The 17,329-nt window shown below is 38.1% G+C and overlaps 1 protein-coding gene across 8 annotated transcripts in view; it reads right to left on the reverse strand.

The window, feature by feature from the left end:
* FAM13C (family with sequence similarity 13 member C) overlaps positions 1-17,329 on the reverse strand; it is a 135,479-nt gene that overhangs the window by 100,347 nt on the left and 17,803 nt on the right. The gene's annotated exons all lie outside the window — the stretch shown is intronic.

The following is a 17,329-nucleotide window of genomic DNA, read 5'->3' on the forward strand; positions in this document are numbered from 1 at the left end:
AAGTGTACTAAAAAAATACTTAGATCATAAAGCATACCAGTACACAACACTTCTTTCAAAAGGAGGAAAACAAAAAAAGAAGAGGAAGAAAAAAATCCTGTTTGGGCAATGAAAGGTGTTGGGTTTTATTTTCTGTTTACTATTATACAATGGTAATAAACCCAAACCAACACGGAGACCTCAGCTTGGATTCAGAAGAATACTTTCCCAAGCCCAAACTTTCTGTAGCCTGAGTGCAGTCATCTCTACTCCATGAGAAAGTTTGGCTCTGCAGCTTTTCACATTGATGTGATGTATTCCATATACTAAATTCCCTTCTGCTCAGGGTACCTGCAATTTTACACAATTTAAGAGCTATGATAACCCTATAATTAGTAAAGATTGTGGCAAACAGAAGATACAAATTTAAAACGGTAAGAGCTCTTAGTTGAGAATATGGGAGGCATCTACAAGAAACACCAAAGTAGCCAAATGGGAAGGATTTTAAAAGACTCTCCCCAAACCAGCTGGAGCTTTTGCCATTTAAGACTGAACTAAGTTTCAGCTTTGAAAGACCTCAGTGGTACTATTTTAATTTATTTTAAGAGATAATAGAGTTTTGAATCAGATCTTTTGTTACCTGGACTCCAGACAGTTAGCGATGTAATTGGAAACTGGAAAAACTATTCTGGCTTTGCTACCCGTTTCACTTTTTATCCTTTCATCCCTTGTGATTTTTTCTGCCTCAGTGCTATATCCTAATCTAGAAAATTAGGACATGACAAATATTCACCAGTTTGTAGTATAGACAGAAAAGTGTTACTGTAATTACATCCATCGTGTAGTTGTCATGTAGTAACAAAACAGCCACTACATACCTAATCAGAGCTACCCAGGAAGAACTTGTCATGCAGAAAAAGTGATCAAGTAACCTTCTATTAACTCAAGCCTCAAGCAACCTTACAATAATTACCATAAAAATGGAAAACTTCTGATTTAGACCCTAAGTCAGGCAAACACTTATGCACGTGCTTAACTTTAAGAACTTAAATATGCTAAGCACTTGCTAAGCAGGTTAGCAAGCACTGAACTGCCTTGTTAAATATAGCAAGACCTAAATCTTACACACACACACACACACACACACAAAGCAGTTAGTGCCTGCCAAGACGAATTTCACGCATACCACTGAACTACACAATTTCCTTCATTTACGTTACTAACACTAATAATGCTCTGGAATAAAGGAAGATGATGAGCTCAACAGCTAGATCAATGGTTCAGCATGTGAGAATGCCCACCTGGAACCCCAAGTCTTTTTGCTTGCTTTCTTTGCTCTCCTCCCCTAATACATGCATATAGTTCCCAGTTTCACTATAAATTTCCCTGACTGTAAATAAGGAATTGCAGTTTTTTAATCATGATCCCCAAATGTGCTGGTTCTCACTTTTCAGCACCACAATGTGCTGGATTTACCAACCAATACACCTGTCTGAATAACGCACACACTCTGGGACAAGGGAAACTACTGCTGGGCAGATGGTTAGGACCTCCTGAGGTCTCTTCTACCCTGAGTTATTCTACAATCCTAAACCAGTCAGTTCCCATAGCTCTGTGGCTGCAGTACTCTCTCAGGATGGGAAAGCTAGGTTCAATTTCTGCATCTCCCCAGGAGTGTACCCTAACCACTGCAAACTCCAGTGGGTGAGTGCATTTCATCCCACTTGATGCAGCTGCCTTATTTTATTCAGGCCTTGGTCCAATATTTTGTTTAACATCTGGGGACTGAACCTAGGCCTCCCTCTTCCTCTGCAGTGACTACCATTCCCCTAGGTTTAAGAGTCAGCATTATTTTTGTTCAAAGTCCCTCTAGGATGATCAGCTTTTAATTATTGCATGGTCTTCACTGGAACCTTTTGAACAAGGGGTATTGTTTTCTTCCTGAACTTTACAATATGAGCAAAGAAAATATACTCTCTTTAGAAGTGGCACAGCTATGAACAATACAGAGCACACACAGCTTCATTGTTTACTTCACTATACCTTAAATATATGTAACTGTACGTAACTGTTTTTTAATTGCACATGGATTTCTGCATAAGAACAAGGATTTCTCCAGGGATCTTTGCAGTTACTTAGTGTAAGAAATTGCTCTAATTAACAACTCTTTCAACAATTTAAAAATGCATCTTTTGCAGCCAAGGAGTCTGGAGCTACAGAAAAAGAGGACAGGTCTGCAAAATAAATACACTGTGTATCTGACAAAGACACGCAAACACATTGAAATTTTTTTTTCTTTCGTTTTTAAAGTTAGGCTTTGGCTCTAGATTTTTGGACTTCTTCCACTAATAGCTAAACCACTGCGGGATGGTTCACAAAGCTATTGCATATTGCATTTGACCAAGTTGGTATTTGAGCAGAGGATAAAATATGCCAAAGAGAAGCCATTTGTTTGACAGTACCTTAGGCTATTTTAAGTAAAAAAACCTGCAATGTAAAAGGTTAATTTCAATCACTACACTGAGGCAGTATATAATAAAACTTTCACACTTTCTATAAATGCAAGTTTTGTAATACAAGTGAACTTTCCAAGCTCCTTTGAAAATGCAAGTTACTAAATAAGTACAAAGGGGTAATTTTTGATCTGAAGGTTGTATAGTAATTACTTTACCTACCCCTGTCCAATCACAAAGAAAGAAATATTGAAAGGTGTCAGGAGTTTTAATTTTGGAGAGATTCAGGGGAGTCTACTGTAAATTAAAGGGTCTCTCTTCAGCAGTTCTGCATGTTTCCCACCACTGGCCCTATGTAAAAGTGTTCTTCATCCATGCACCTTTCTCCAAGAAGCATCTCCCTTTTCTGACAATGTGGCAGAAGGCCAGCAGAGAACATGCTCCTCCTTTCAATGTTGCCATTGAGGACACATTTCTCCAGAATTTACTAATACAAAAAACCCCAAAGGTAGCCCCAAACTCATCCTCTCCAGTGGCAGGAATATTTAAACCTAAGGCAGTACTTTTCAAAAATGCACACCCTTATAACCCATCATCTTCCCCAAGGTGTTTTGGACATAACGCCTTGAATTTGTTCTGCTAAACTTTGCTATGACAAATATTTTTCTGGCTTCCTATTAAAAGAAAGTAATCATAAAAGCACTGTTGGGAGAGAAGATATAACACAAAGTCTCAAAGAAAGGTTGCACATACCACTGAATACAGTATCTCAAAATTCACAGCAGAATGAGCAGCTGTGAGCAAACCCATGTGATAATTTATTAAAACATAACTTTTGAGAGATCACCTGCTACAGGTATAAAACAAAATGTGCTTCTTATAGGTACAGTAAACCTGAGTCAATATCTGGCATTGCTTGGTTCAGCTACTCTTCAGCTATCTTGACGCTTCCAAGAACAAGGAGCTAGAATTTGCATTCAAAGTATGAACAGAGCTCAACAATATATGTATTTATTTACATTTATTTAATATATGCATCTTCTCCAAGTATGTAATATACAAAAATCACTATAAAAAGGAAACTTCAGTTTCCTTTTTCTTTTATTGAAATTATACTGTAATGTCCAGTAACACTGTTATAGATGTTTAGTATTAGTACTCTCAAAGTTATTTCATTATTATATTTGATAGCCATTTAATAATCTGAGGTCATATAGCCTCAAGAATGTACTAAATAAATCAGACATGGTAATAATATGTGCTTCACCAACAAGACTCTTTGAACTGAATTATTTTAGTATGAAAGGAAGTGAAGTATATCTTACAGCTGTAACCTAGATACTTTACTACTCAAGGCCAGAGCCGATAAGTCTAGCTTTTCTAGAATTATAATGGAATACCAATTTGCTGCAGCCTGAGTTTATCTCAGCTGATAAAAATTTAATGGCATATTGTTGTTTTTAATTAGGCAGATGGTTTGTGAAAACACACATATACCAAAATTCTAAAATGTTTATTCATTTAACAGAAACAGTCAGTTTCAACTTCAAAAACCTCACTCAGAGAGTCGGTAAAAACCAGGCATCATCCACTGCATTATCAAGTAACTCTTGAAACTGATCTAAGTGTGAATTCAGCATTTCTCTACATGGATGCATGCGAGCAGGATGATTTGCGAACAGGATGATACATGCTAAACTCCTAAAAAAGGCTTTATAATTACCCTGATTAAACATTTCTATAATAATTTTTCCAATTTTTTCTTGTTCTGTTTGATGCATATTAAAACTTCAGTTTAGATATATGTTACCTTACCACTCTGGCCTGGTTCCTTCCTCCCTGCCCAAACTCAGACCTGCAATATGGAACACTGCAATGCCACTTCATTGTAGTGCTCAGAAAGCATCTTTTGAGGGCTTGCCTTCCCCAGCAGGATTCACTGACTGCAGCATCCTAGCACCTCTAGCTCTTCATAGACTTGTAATGAGAAGCTTTCAAATGCCTGCTGCACAGTAGCTTTGTAATTAAAACTGTACAAGGATGAAGTGTTTGTCCTGTTCAGTTACTATTCAAGCTGGCCTGAAAGTCAGGTTACTACCTACCTCAAATCTCAGCTGACACATTGCCTCACAGGACACAATTGTTTTGGTACACTGCATGCAAGACAGATAAATGTTTTGAGGATGCAGGATTTCTAACGCTTCCCTTTCAGTCTCTTTTCAACAGTTCTTGCTAGTATCTCACCTATAAGCTTCAGAACTGATTTGTCTTATTGTGCTCATTAGCACAATGTAACTGACTTTCTGGAAGCAAGGAGCAGAAAGAGGATGTATTTCATTACTAGTCCAGTTTTTGTGAACCGAAAACATGGGCAACTGCAATAGTGTCGGGGCTAATTTGTTTTTGAACACCATAAATCAAACTCTAATTTGGGAAGCCTGTAACTAAACGAAACATTAAGCCTGTTAGCAATAGTCTAGTGCAGCCTAGTTTGGGAGGGGGACATAGAAATTATTTGGAAGCAAATTTTGTTGCTTAAAAAAAAATAAATCACACAGTATTTGGGAGTGTACATCACACAGAGAAAAGAGTCTGGGATAGAAGCATGCTCCAACCCCACAGATTTTGCAAGGCATTGCAATGTCTGTCAACTTTTCCACCTTTGAGAAACTCTTAAACTACTTCTGGAAAAAAATCCAAGTCCTCTCTGCTCTCCTTCATATGCCACAGTCAATTACCAAAACACCATGAGAGCCTGTCAGTGCTCTCCATGCAGGTAGGCAATGCTACCAAAGTTCCTTCTTTAAAGAAAAGCACTTTTAACCTGCTGGGCATTTTAAACACCACCTTCATCACTAGACTACAGCTGTGCCGCTGCATTTACATCTCCCTCCTTCCCTTCCTCCTACTTCCTTACATTATTTTCATGGTCAATCACACCCCACAGAGCTCAAGCAACGTAGCAGCTGTTGTGAGTGGGGTGCCAGACCAGCAGCTTATAGAGCAAGTTGTCTCAGCAGGTTGAAAAGCAACCGGGATATTGATACTTCCCAGCACACTTGACCTGCTTGGTGGTGGAAAACAGGAGCAAAAAGGGAGCATGGCTAAAGTCAGCTCCCAAGAAACATATAAATTTAAATTTTACAGTTACTCTTGTAACTTCTTTTCACAGCAATAGAGTGAGACTACTTCTTTTCCTGCGAAAATGAAAGACTACACCCTTCTGCACAACGCCCTCTTGGAACACATACCGTTGTTGAGCAGATAAGAGAAAATTAGAACTACATTCACAGCTGTTTGTTACTATTTAAGTTAAATAATGGAGGGCAGAAAAGAGTCAGTCCCAGATGGTGGCATGTAGGGAAAACCATACTGCTACATTAAAGATGTGCTTTTAATTAACTTCTATCTGAATGATTATAATTAAAGATTTTACCACAGGTGCTCTTAGAATAATTATCTTCTATTTCCTTGCACAGTGCACATTCCCAGGAAATGGGAATCGAGACTATTTCTTAATTTACAAACTTTCTCAATCATTTTAAAATTTATTACTTTTTAATTGTTTTATTATTGAGATTTTCTTTGTGCTTTTTTGGCCCTTTTCAGATTCCTATAGGATTTTTCAAGACCTCAGAAATGTCTTTCAGGTGGTCAGGTGCGATTCTGAGCAATTAAAAAAATATAGGTTGCATTTTATTACATTTGGATCCAAGAAAACCAGTTCATGCAGAGAGTTATAAATTTACTTTTGTACTTGGGAATAAATGGTTCATTTTTGTCACTGGTGCTGCACATATGGCACCAATTTCCTTCAGTTTTGTTCTGGAGATTGGTATCTCCTTTACTGTTGCATTTGTGTATAGGACTTAGCAAATTACCTTGTTGCACATCAACTGTTACAATGTGTACTGAATACAAAAGATTGAGTAGCTATCCTGATTTATTTGAAGACTAATTGTGCAGGTCAATAGTGATTCCTTTGTTTCCTATTAAAAATTCCATGCATAGTAGAAAAACATATTGTGAACTGGAAATTAGAAAACATAGGCCAAGAGAAATAGGCTCCTGCCTCATCTGCACTGCAAAGATACATTGGGTCACGTTTTTTCCCTGTGGATTTGAAATTCATAGTTCATAATTTTATTACGATAGAAAGTTATAGAGAGGGCTGAAGATAGGATTTCATGAAGGAAGGAGAATAATGCACAAAGGAGATTGATTTAAGGCAGAGAGTCCTGCCCTCTCTTGCATTATTTCCTGCCAGATCTGCAGCAGTTTTTAGTATGCAAGATTACGTTCTGAAATTCTTCTTAACTATATCTTCCAGTCTAGGGAAAACAAACAACAATAACCCAAGAAAAAGCAGGATCATTCATCTTTTCCTTATGTTTATCTCTGATGATGTTATCTTTATACTGAAATAATATTAAGCCAGAGGCAGTCTTACGAAACTGAAGAGACCTTTGAAGTAGCACCTCCTGAGACAAAGCAATCAAAATGGCATATATGTGCATTTCAGTTTAACAGACAGAAACTAAGGTGCTAGTATCACATTCACAGAGCTATCAGTGTCCAGTCCGGCTAAGAAGCCATTGGGGAAGAGAGCTTCCCACTTTCTCCCATCAGTGTACATCAGGCAAGTACTAGATACATGGATGCATGAGGGTGTGGGGTCACCTACACGTGACACAGCATTGGAGATATTGACCTTCCAGCCACAAGTTCTCATTTAATACACTCATTCAATATAAGCATGCAAGAAAGATTTTAAAGGGCATTATAGAAGTTATGACATTGTAAATCTAATGCCACCTAACGCCTCCATTACAGCCTTCTCCAAAAACCCCCCAAAAAAGGTAGTCTATATATGACCATATACAACAATTCAGCTGCTCCTATGGCTATTTTAATAAAAATTTGATAGCAACTAATGCTAGAAATCCAATTATTGCCGAGTAAGTCACCTCAGCCACCTTATGCCTTTTAGTTTTGGCTTTTTCTTTAAGGAAATTCACAGACAAAGAATTGAGAAACAATATTTCCATTCTGTCAGTATTTAGAAGTAAATAAAGAAAAGCAAATTTTCCATAAGTCCCCATTTGGGACTCCACCTCCTCTTTTCTCTCATTAGATGCCCTCCCCAAAATTGAGTATCTGGCTGTAACTAGATAAAAACTAAGCCTTCTCTGAAATAAAATTTGGGATTTCTGTGTGTCAGCTTTCAAAGACAGGCAGAAACATTCAGTGTCTATTTATTTAAACTCCTATCCAGAATAAGACCTTGTTACTGTTGGCTCTTACCAAGCAAGCCTAGAGCATAAAGCAGTTTCTGCCAAGAAACACTGAGATTCTTCCTTGTAGAGTAATTCCCAAGCTTCTGACTCTCTTGTTCCCACAGTGCTTCATTAGCTGAAGAACTGAATAAAATTGGTTCTGTTTACGTAAGAACAGATATTAATAGAGTCCATGCTCATTGCCGTTGCATGCCATCCAAGGACATACAAAATGACAAATTTAGTTAACACATAGGTGAAACCCTTCTGCTAAGCAACCACTGAGGTGAGTAGGGTTAAGACAGAAAATAGAAGTTTCACTGGGGATTGATTCTGGAGGTGCAAGTGGGGGATAAAGAGACAGAAATCACATTGAAATTAATTACTAGGTCTGTATTTCAAGAATTTAAAAGTTTAGCCCTACAGAGCCTACATTCCACCCACATTTTATCAGTATTATCTTCCATCTTGCTCAGTGTTTGCTAGAGGAAAGACGTATTTAGTGCACTAAACAAAGTGATACAGAACTCAAGAGCAGATCTGCTGAACAGTCTGTCCCTACCTGTAGACGTCATTCTGAGTGCTTCTCCTTATTCCAGTGGGGATATTTGCCTGAGATATGTATGAACCATTTCAGCAGTACCCCTGCTTATCCAAAACTTTTATGGTCAAGTTTCACTCCACCTTTTCTTTCCTTTACTGAGAAACAAGAGAAGGAGAAGAAATCAAAGCTTACAGTCAATTACAAGGTTTAACCTTTCCGCTGTCCACTAAACAACGTGGGTCAAATATCTCTCCCTGACTACTGCCAGCAGCTTCATGGCTTATCTTCTCTGCTCGCAGAAACAGCAAGTCTTCCAGCACAAACATCCCAGAGTAGCATTACATTTGTTCCGACAAACAAGAGGGGGAATACAAAGGCTGTAAAGAAGAAGCATCCCTACTTTTCACTCACTTCCGGGTAGTGTACAAGAGATGGTTATGAGTCAGTTTTCTCCCACAGGATGGGGAAGGGAAGGAAGGATGAACAATAAGTACCTAAAGACAAGTTTTGACAAGGCATGAGAAGCAAAATACAATGGTAAGTGCCTCTCTGCAACAAAGTGCTGCATTCCCTAACCAGAACAGCATTAGCTAATGTTGCCTGAGATACCCTAAACATCCAGCCACCTATACTCTAAAGATGCCACGTGTCTACACAAGAACCTACCACCAACATACCATCAACTATAGGAACAGCCTAAAAATACTGTAAACTACAGAAATCCGAAGAAATTATGGCTTGTGAAAAAAAGCTTTCGCAATACACTCTATGGAAGAGTAAAACAACCTGCTATTGGCACATCTCAGACTTTTAATGATTCTTTCCTCTTTACTAAGATTGCTAGCAACTGTATGTAACTGGTGTCAAGCTCTCCACATGCTCACACATTGGGCTGTCCAGTTGATAGGCAAGGTCTTTGTTCTGAACGCCTACGGAGACATTGCAAGCAGTGCTTTGTGTAAAAGAAGTGCTGTCACTGCCTGGAAAATAGCTCATGCAGACAGACAACTTGGAGACATGGCAACTATCTGGCTTCTCAAGAATGACAAGGAGCCAACACACAATTCTTATTTTATATTCAAATCCAAATGAATCCCATCCCAAAGTAAGTGTTTTTAGAATGTTTGAGGAAGGCCTCCAGCACGCACAGATTTTTAGAATATATGTTGACATTCTGTAGGGCGATCCAGGAAATGTAACTTGAGCCAGAGCTGGCAGGGAAATCCAGCTCTCTTTAACATGCAAGCTCACAGAGATGCTAAAAAGGAAAACTGAGATGTTGTGGAAGAGATTTAAGTTCTGAGGCAGGAAGTGCACTGCCACTGCGTTCTGGCAAGAAGTGTAAAATAGGTAGCTAATGAAAAAGGATCTGTGGAAAAAAAGAAAGAGAGTGAAAAAAACCAAAATGCTGCAAAACTGCCTGCACTCTTTCAGATTAATCCTGATAACATTGCCATAATTTCTTCCTTTTCTAATTGATCTTTTTTGTTGAAAGAGCTAAAAAAGAACAAAAATTTCTACACAAACTCACAGAGAGATACTAGCAGTAAGGCTGAGGCCAGAGAAGCTACCTTGGCTTACTTGACTTAATTACAAAGATTTTTATAGGGGACCATCAATACATAATTCAAGCAACGTAGCACAGACAGAGAATGACAAAAAGGGAAAAAAAATTGTGAACCACATAAAAAACATTAGCACAAAGAATCAGATTTTAAAGGACGTTTGAAAAGTTTAAAAGTTGTAATGGGTATATTTAAGCTGTCTTCAGATGTTCGGTATCTAAAAGCATGAACATTTTAAAGTGACATGTTGGTGAAATTCTCCCTTTGCCCTATTTCTCAGCATCAGTCTGACTTTGTCCATTCACCACTTGTGAAGTGTGTCTAATGCTTCTAATGAGGATATAAATACATCTTTGGGCCAGCATTAACACAAGTACGGAAACATCCCAGGTCCAAGCGCAACAGTGCACAGAGGGTGTCTGTCCTATCCCCATCTCTTACCTACTAAGCACAAGCAAAGCAGAGCTGAGACAGAGGGCTTAACAGGAGATGGAAATACATACTCTGCTTGCTCTCTTCCTTCTGTTGTGATACATTTTCTCTCCTCCTTTTGTGCAAGAAGAGAACAGTGGGGTTTGGTATTTTTATTATGAAGTTCTGAACTTACATCCATTGAACACAGAGGAAAGTGATGTTAACCATCAGTTCCCGACGTTCATCCTCACTGAAAGCAGAAGCACATTGGTAAGAACAGTGTATTCGCACTGACACCATCATCGTGCTGAGAACTGAGTGGGAAAGCAAATCTCTGAGATTTGGTCGTACTAGTTCAATGAGCCATGTTCTCAGTCCAGTTTTGATGAGAAATTCCATCAAGGATATAATAAATACTTCCCAGATAAGCCTTATCAAACCTTGCATACAGCCATACTCAGTTTCTGCTTTGATGAATTGATATATCCCACCTAAAAACAGGCCTGGCTGAAAAACTGGCTATCTTTGACACACAGTGATCAAGCAAAAATCATGTGGTAGGGAGCACTGAGTAAGCACAAGCTTAACAGAGCTACTGAGATAGCAGGTATGCACTTCTATGTCTGCCTTCACAGAGGTGAAGGAGAAGTCTCAGAAAAACTTCAGCAGAGCTAAGGTAGTTCATGAATAATTTGACTTCTCTAAGAAAAAAAGGAAGTCCCTAAGACTAATGACTCTTGCAGCTACTCTGATGGCATCAAAGACTGGAAAACATCAAATAGTGGCAGCAAACAGAGAGAATCCATCCCTGTGGTATCACTACAAGTTACAGAAGAGTTTAACCAGCTAGTAAAGGAAAATTTGAAAAGCGGTATGAAAACATAGCATTTAAAAATGCATACGTCATATTGAACCATTAATTCAACTCATTCTGCAATGTGCTTGTGTCTACCAGTGCTGTGGTTAATAGAGACTGTATAAACTCCGAATGCAATTAAGTCTTGGAGGAAGCACAGTTGGAGGCTGTAGCAGTTTCTATAGCAACCTGAAAGGCTCAAGACTAGTAACGGGAGATTAACTTAAAGGCAAGATAAGTACATAAATATAGCTCTCATTTACGATTTTCTCTGCTTCCAAATGGGCAATGTATTTTCGATTTAAACAAAACAAAAATGCAGTCAGATGTCCTACTTGTTATTAACTAGGGCAAAAATAACCTTTAAAAACATCCTGTTAAAAAAATCCTGGCAATTTCAGAATCGGGGAATCATCCAAACTTCACTAATTAATTCAATCAAAATGGAAAGCACTGAACTTGAATGCTGCCAGAAGATTAGAAGGAGGCTTCAAGATAGGAAACATGAGAGTCATAATAAGAGTTTGCTGATGTCAACGCACTGTACGCTTATGAACAAATCCTCCTGATGTATTTTTCTGGATTATGCTTCAGATCAGGTTTTAAGTCTTCAAAACAACGAGGGCAAGACAAAGAAGAATTTTTGTAAACACTACAGACCTTTTTTATTTCCTTTTTTTCAATACCTTCTTCAGTAAGAAAGACAATATTGAAGAAGCTTCATCCAATATTTTTCCTGACACTTAAGAGCTTTTATTCAAAGGTTCATTTGAGACTGCAGTAACCCTTTTGAACTCTTGTCCACATCACAAATTAAAAAAAAGTACATGAAAGAGATTCCCTGGCCACATCCCTAGTGCAGCCAGTTACTCTGAACTTGTTTTACTTCATCATTTAAGAACAATTGATACATGCGTAAGATATTCAGGAACATGTATGTATCCAGGAAACAAACATGTAGTGACAACACTACCACAGGTACTGAAAGCAGTTACATTAGCTAAATAGCTAGTCCAAACTTACTTACCCTATCCAGTCTGTCAAGTAATGCAGAGCTAGCACCAGCACCTCTGCACAGCGCTGGGTTTGTCCTGCACAGTATCTGTTAGCATCAGACTAATGAAAGAAAAATAGCACTACCCCTACTTCACTTCTAATTGGTGAATTAACCAAGCGCATGGTTAATTCACAATGTGTTACAAGGATTACCATGGAATACCTGCCTCAGATAACACAAACCTCTTGGGATGACCCAACCGTGACTTCAAATCCTCATGTGAGTTTACTTGCATGGTGAGCTTTTTTGGTTGGAATTTGTTGACTTGCTGCCTACTTCAGGAAAAAATGCAGATGCCCTGTGAAAATTTCAAGAAGTTACTGTTATGTAATTTAAAATGTTTGTTCCACTTCACTAAAGATATTCCAACCTGCCTGTGATAATATCTAAATACCACCTAGAGTAATGAAGCTGGCATAGCATTATTCACAATGGAACACATTCTCTGCTTCTGCTGTGGTGGGAAGTTGCCTGTTGTATGTGCAGAGCACAAGAAAACAATAAGCTGGTATTTTTTTGTCAAGAGCATACTACATTTTCTGCCATAAGTAAAATATTTCATCTTGTAAAATCCCTTGAAAATACTGTTGTTCAGGAATAGTACTCTCTTCTCCACAAGATCATTCCAGAGTTAAAAGTGGCTTTACCCAGGGAGCTCCACCACATCAGCTACGCAAATCAGAGTAGAGGTGATACAGGAATAACCTTTTTAGCGGCGTAGTAGGGCACTGATCCATTCAGGGCTTCTAACATTCAATCTCTACCCAAAGGAACTGACAGCCAACGAAGAGCATGAAATACACTAGGATTTTCTCCAACATTTTCCCTTCCTAGGAAAAAAAACCTCGGCAACAAGAGCTGCAGAACCAGGCTGAGGTGCATTGAGATAGGGAAGAAACCTTGCCATCCCTCTCTAGAAGGAGAAATTTATATTACCTCCATCAGTACAATACCTAATTTATAGACAGGTGACTTCCCCTTGCTTTAGTGTCATATTAGACAAAGAGCCAATAGTTTAACAGGTGTGAAATGGGTCAGAGTAGTGAAAATTTCCTCCTATTGGTTTTAATTTAACAAGGAACAAGAAATAAAAATAAAGAATCTCTCTAATGCCAAGTTTGTTCTACTTTGTAACAGCAACAGTTTCAAAGAAGTATATAACACTTTTTCACTTTCAAGAAAAAAATGTTGGTAGAGAGGGGATAAAGGGAAAAGGGAAAAAAAAGGAAAAGGGAATACCTAAAGACCTTGTTGCAGTTTCTAGAATTAATATTTTGTTCTGAGTGGAAGAGCTGCAACAGGGTGAGATGAGGACACCGCTCTCAACTTCTTCATTGAAGTGATTTGTACATTGATACCAAAGAATTAATTTATTCTTCTATTTTCCACTACTAGTTTTTTTCTCCCTTTCAACTAATTGAAAAACCACAATTGAAGACCATGCAGGAACAGCAGCAGCCCTTCAACTTTGAAGTTAATTTAGATTAAAAAAAAGAAATCCCATGCTGTATAAAAATTTCAAATAAGGGAACATTACATACTGTAGAATCTATTAAGTGGGAAGAAGTTGAAGAGATCCATCTTTCTCCTCAGTATTCTTAGGACCTGATCTGTCCTTTAATTGAAGTTACCATAACCCACTTTGAAGAGTTTCTTTTACTTTTCTAGAGTGGCTGTGGCAGTGCCAAGTTCTCAAGAGAGACAGCTTAATAAGAATATAAAAAATGCTGCCCTCCTCTTCTGCACATAACAGTTTTTATATTTTTTTCTTTGATTTTGACTTGATATGAACTTGTCTCCTTTAAAGAAACAAAGTAGGCTTCACTGGAGGAAAATGCAGCAACCATACTTAGAAATTTGTATCTCAGTCATGAGCAAAGGGTTTAAAACCAGAAATCAGAGCAAAGCTTTGCAAAGTTGTTTGGTTTGTTGGTTTTTTTTTAAATCATGGTTTAGGAGATCCCTAAGCACACTTTCAGAAACAGCATATCTGTGAATTTTAAGCATACAAATGAATTAATCTCCTCCCTGTTTTGCTATGGACTTCAGAAACAAACAGACGTCACAAAGAATGACAATTACATGGATCTGGATTTGCTACAAACATTAGAAACAAGTAGACTTTATAAGGAATGACATTTACATGGATCTGGATTTAGATTTCATCTACTTAGGGTCTCCTCTGGTCAGAAAGAACAATGACTTTGTTACCATGTGAATACAGGGGATAAGGAACACTGTTTGCTGCTGCTAATAAATAGCTCGTGCTCCAGGCATATCCAGAAGGATTTTGTTTTAGTTGACAAGTTTGCCTGCAACTACAAAGTTGCCAGAAACGTCTTTATATTACAACTTCCAAGAAGAAGAGACTACTTTCTTTGTAACACACAAATTACTAAGGGCAGGTGAAAAGAAAGGCATGCACAGCTCACTGATTATCTAGAATACAGCAGCTTGCTGGTCCGTCAACAGCAGCTTTCACAAGTTGCTTAAGCTTCTAACATGAACCATGCTTAGCGGTTACAAAGGGTAATTAAATAGATACAGCTCTTTACTGTTCCACAGCCCATTTAATATTAATTTTGAACACATCTTATCTTCCTCTTCTCCCAGCCCCCACCCCAACTAGCACTTTGGTTAAGCATGGAAAGCATTAAGGAATACAAATGATTAGCAAAACAGCTAGGAATTTGGTTAGACTAAACATTAAGGACATGAAAGCAAGACTTGGAAGAAAAGTAAAGCAGCAGATCAGATATTTGATCTAGGAAATGTTCTGTTCATCCATCATTCCTTACAATTAGGCAGTAGATTGCTTGCTATACTTTCTTAGTGAAAATATGCAAAAGACAAACATTTTTTTTTTTTTAGAAGTACTGTATGGTTCTGAGTTACAGCATGCTGCATATATCCAAATTCATCTCACTGTTTATTATTGCTGCATGGTCCTCCTGTACTGACCAATGAAAAAGATTATGAAGCTCAAAGCTATCCATGTAATTCCCAGAGAGTTTGAAAATAAAATTAGAAAGTAAAGAACTAAAATAATATCAGATAAAAAGTTCTAAATCATAATTTCTTCACTTGGTCTCCACCACAACCCTCTGAAAATACTAAAGCCATTGTGTAGACACTCTGGCAGACCAAAAAGTTTCTTTCTTTTTTCTTTTTTTTTTTTTTTTCCCCCCCAAGTAATATATTTTTTCTTCCAATGTATTCCCATTCAACTTAATATCCTGGGTGGGGAAAACAAGAATATAAATAAAACACACAAAAATCCTAAAGCTACAGAGCTTGGGATCTATAAAGAACTCCCTATGTCATCTCCTGTCCTCCTCTACTTATACCCACATACTTATCTTGTGTAGCTTTACTATTCCCCTGCCTGCAGGGTTTATACAAGGCTCAGCCTTTCCTTCACCCAGCACCCAGGCCCCTCTCCTGCCTATGCCAGCTAGAGATCACAGCAGCCCTCATCTTGGCAAACCTCTGCATCTTTCAGCCACCCCATGGGCAATATGGAGGGGAGGTCAGTTTTAACCTGTGGATTTGGCTCCTTATGCCCAGCTCCTCATGCACGGATGCTGGCATGAGGAGTCTCCTGAAGTAATCAAAAGCTGAGCTCCTATGGCTGCTCTCGCACGCAGCCCGGTGACACTAGCAACTCCCAGGCAAAGCTCCAGTTGCATACTAGAAGCAATGCTGGATCAAACAGTAGCAGCCCCTCAAGTATTTCCTTGTCCTAACAGCTTACAGAAAAATTCAGTCCTGATCAGCATCCTTTAACATGATCATCTCCAGGCACAGCTGACTATCCCACCACTTGGCAGAACAGCCTAAGGCCCACACTATTATTGCTTTACTAGCCAGAATCCTTGTATGTGCATCTGCAGTCCTCTAGGAATAGGGCAACATTTAAATAAAGTGGATGGTCAGTGAAAATTCAAAGGTCAGAATTAAGGTTGTTGACAGAACCTCAGCTTCAAATGTCCATCTAAATTACCAGCCACACAAGCCAACCCATGCGTACAAAGCCAAACTGCAGTAATGTTTGCTACATTAGAAACAGTCTTTGAACTGACTAGAAATGCATTTGGAAAAAAACGTACATACGGAGGTGTTGTGTTTATTTGCTCTTATTAAAACTGCCTGAAGTGTCACATTGGTTTTTCCATAATATTCTTAGAGGCTTTTTCCACTTATTCCTCCCCCTTTTTTCTACAAATCTCTCTCTTTTTTTTCTTTTAAAAAAGATGTATCAGTAAATCAGGACAACTTGGACTAAACTTTTCTAACCATGAACCCTGGGGAACAGGTGTGGCATGCAACTTCACCATACATTTCCTTTTGTTTCTCATGGTTTTGGCTTAATTGCATTTGGATTTTTATTACAGGCATATTTCATCCCTTTGCTTTTTCATAGCATAATAAAAAGGTACCCAGTACTTAGTTTGATAGTTCTGGAAACTATTTAGCAGAAATGCTGACTCACGAACATGAATTTCCTTTTTTACTTGAAGCAAATAAATTAAACAATGCAGACTCTGCTCTACAGCAAAACCCCAAATAAACTGGGAGAGAGTGAAACTGCATTAGGCTATAATGCCAATATGCTTTAAAGATTCAGCCAAGCCTTTCTGCATGTGACTACGATAAGTGCTACCCCTATTCTTCTCTCAAGTTGTGTTAAGTACTTAAGCATGTTTGCATATTTGCTAGAAAAGGTGAAATAAACTAATTAAAGAGTAACAAAGCAGTCTAGGAATTCCGGGGGGGTGAAGGCAGCTTGAGGGGAATCTGTGCATTCAGAATATGCCTATTAAATTCACTGTTGCACAGCTCTGCAACTAACTACAATTAAATGAACTACAATTAACTACAGTTAAATGAAAAAAGAGATTTTCTTATTTTTTCTGACAGTGAAATTTTTTTTCATGTTTGTATTTTAACTTTACATTTCCTCCCTGCTTTTCTGAAAACATTTCCTACTCCCATCCCTAACCTTGCATGAAATGAGAAGCCACTAAGGGTTTAAAATGTCTTTTATTCCCCCTACTATTACAGCCAATGACAAGTAAAAAGGCTGAAATATTTTGATAGTTACATATCACAAGCCTTTCAGTAAAAATACTTTTAATTTCCTAAGGGTTGATTTTCCTATCAAAGACCTCACTTCTGACATTTT

This window comes from Aquila chrysaetos, chromosome 11, assembly GCF_900496995.4.
Source record: "Aquila chrysaetos chrysaetos chromosome 11, bAquChr1.4, whole genome shotgun sequence".
Taxonomy (NCBI): domain Eukaryota; kingdom Metazoa; phylum Chordata; class Aves; order Accipitriformes; family Accipitridae; genus Aquila; species Aquila chrysaetos.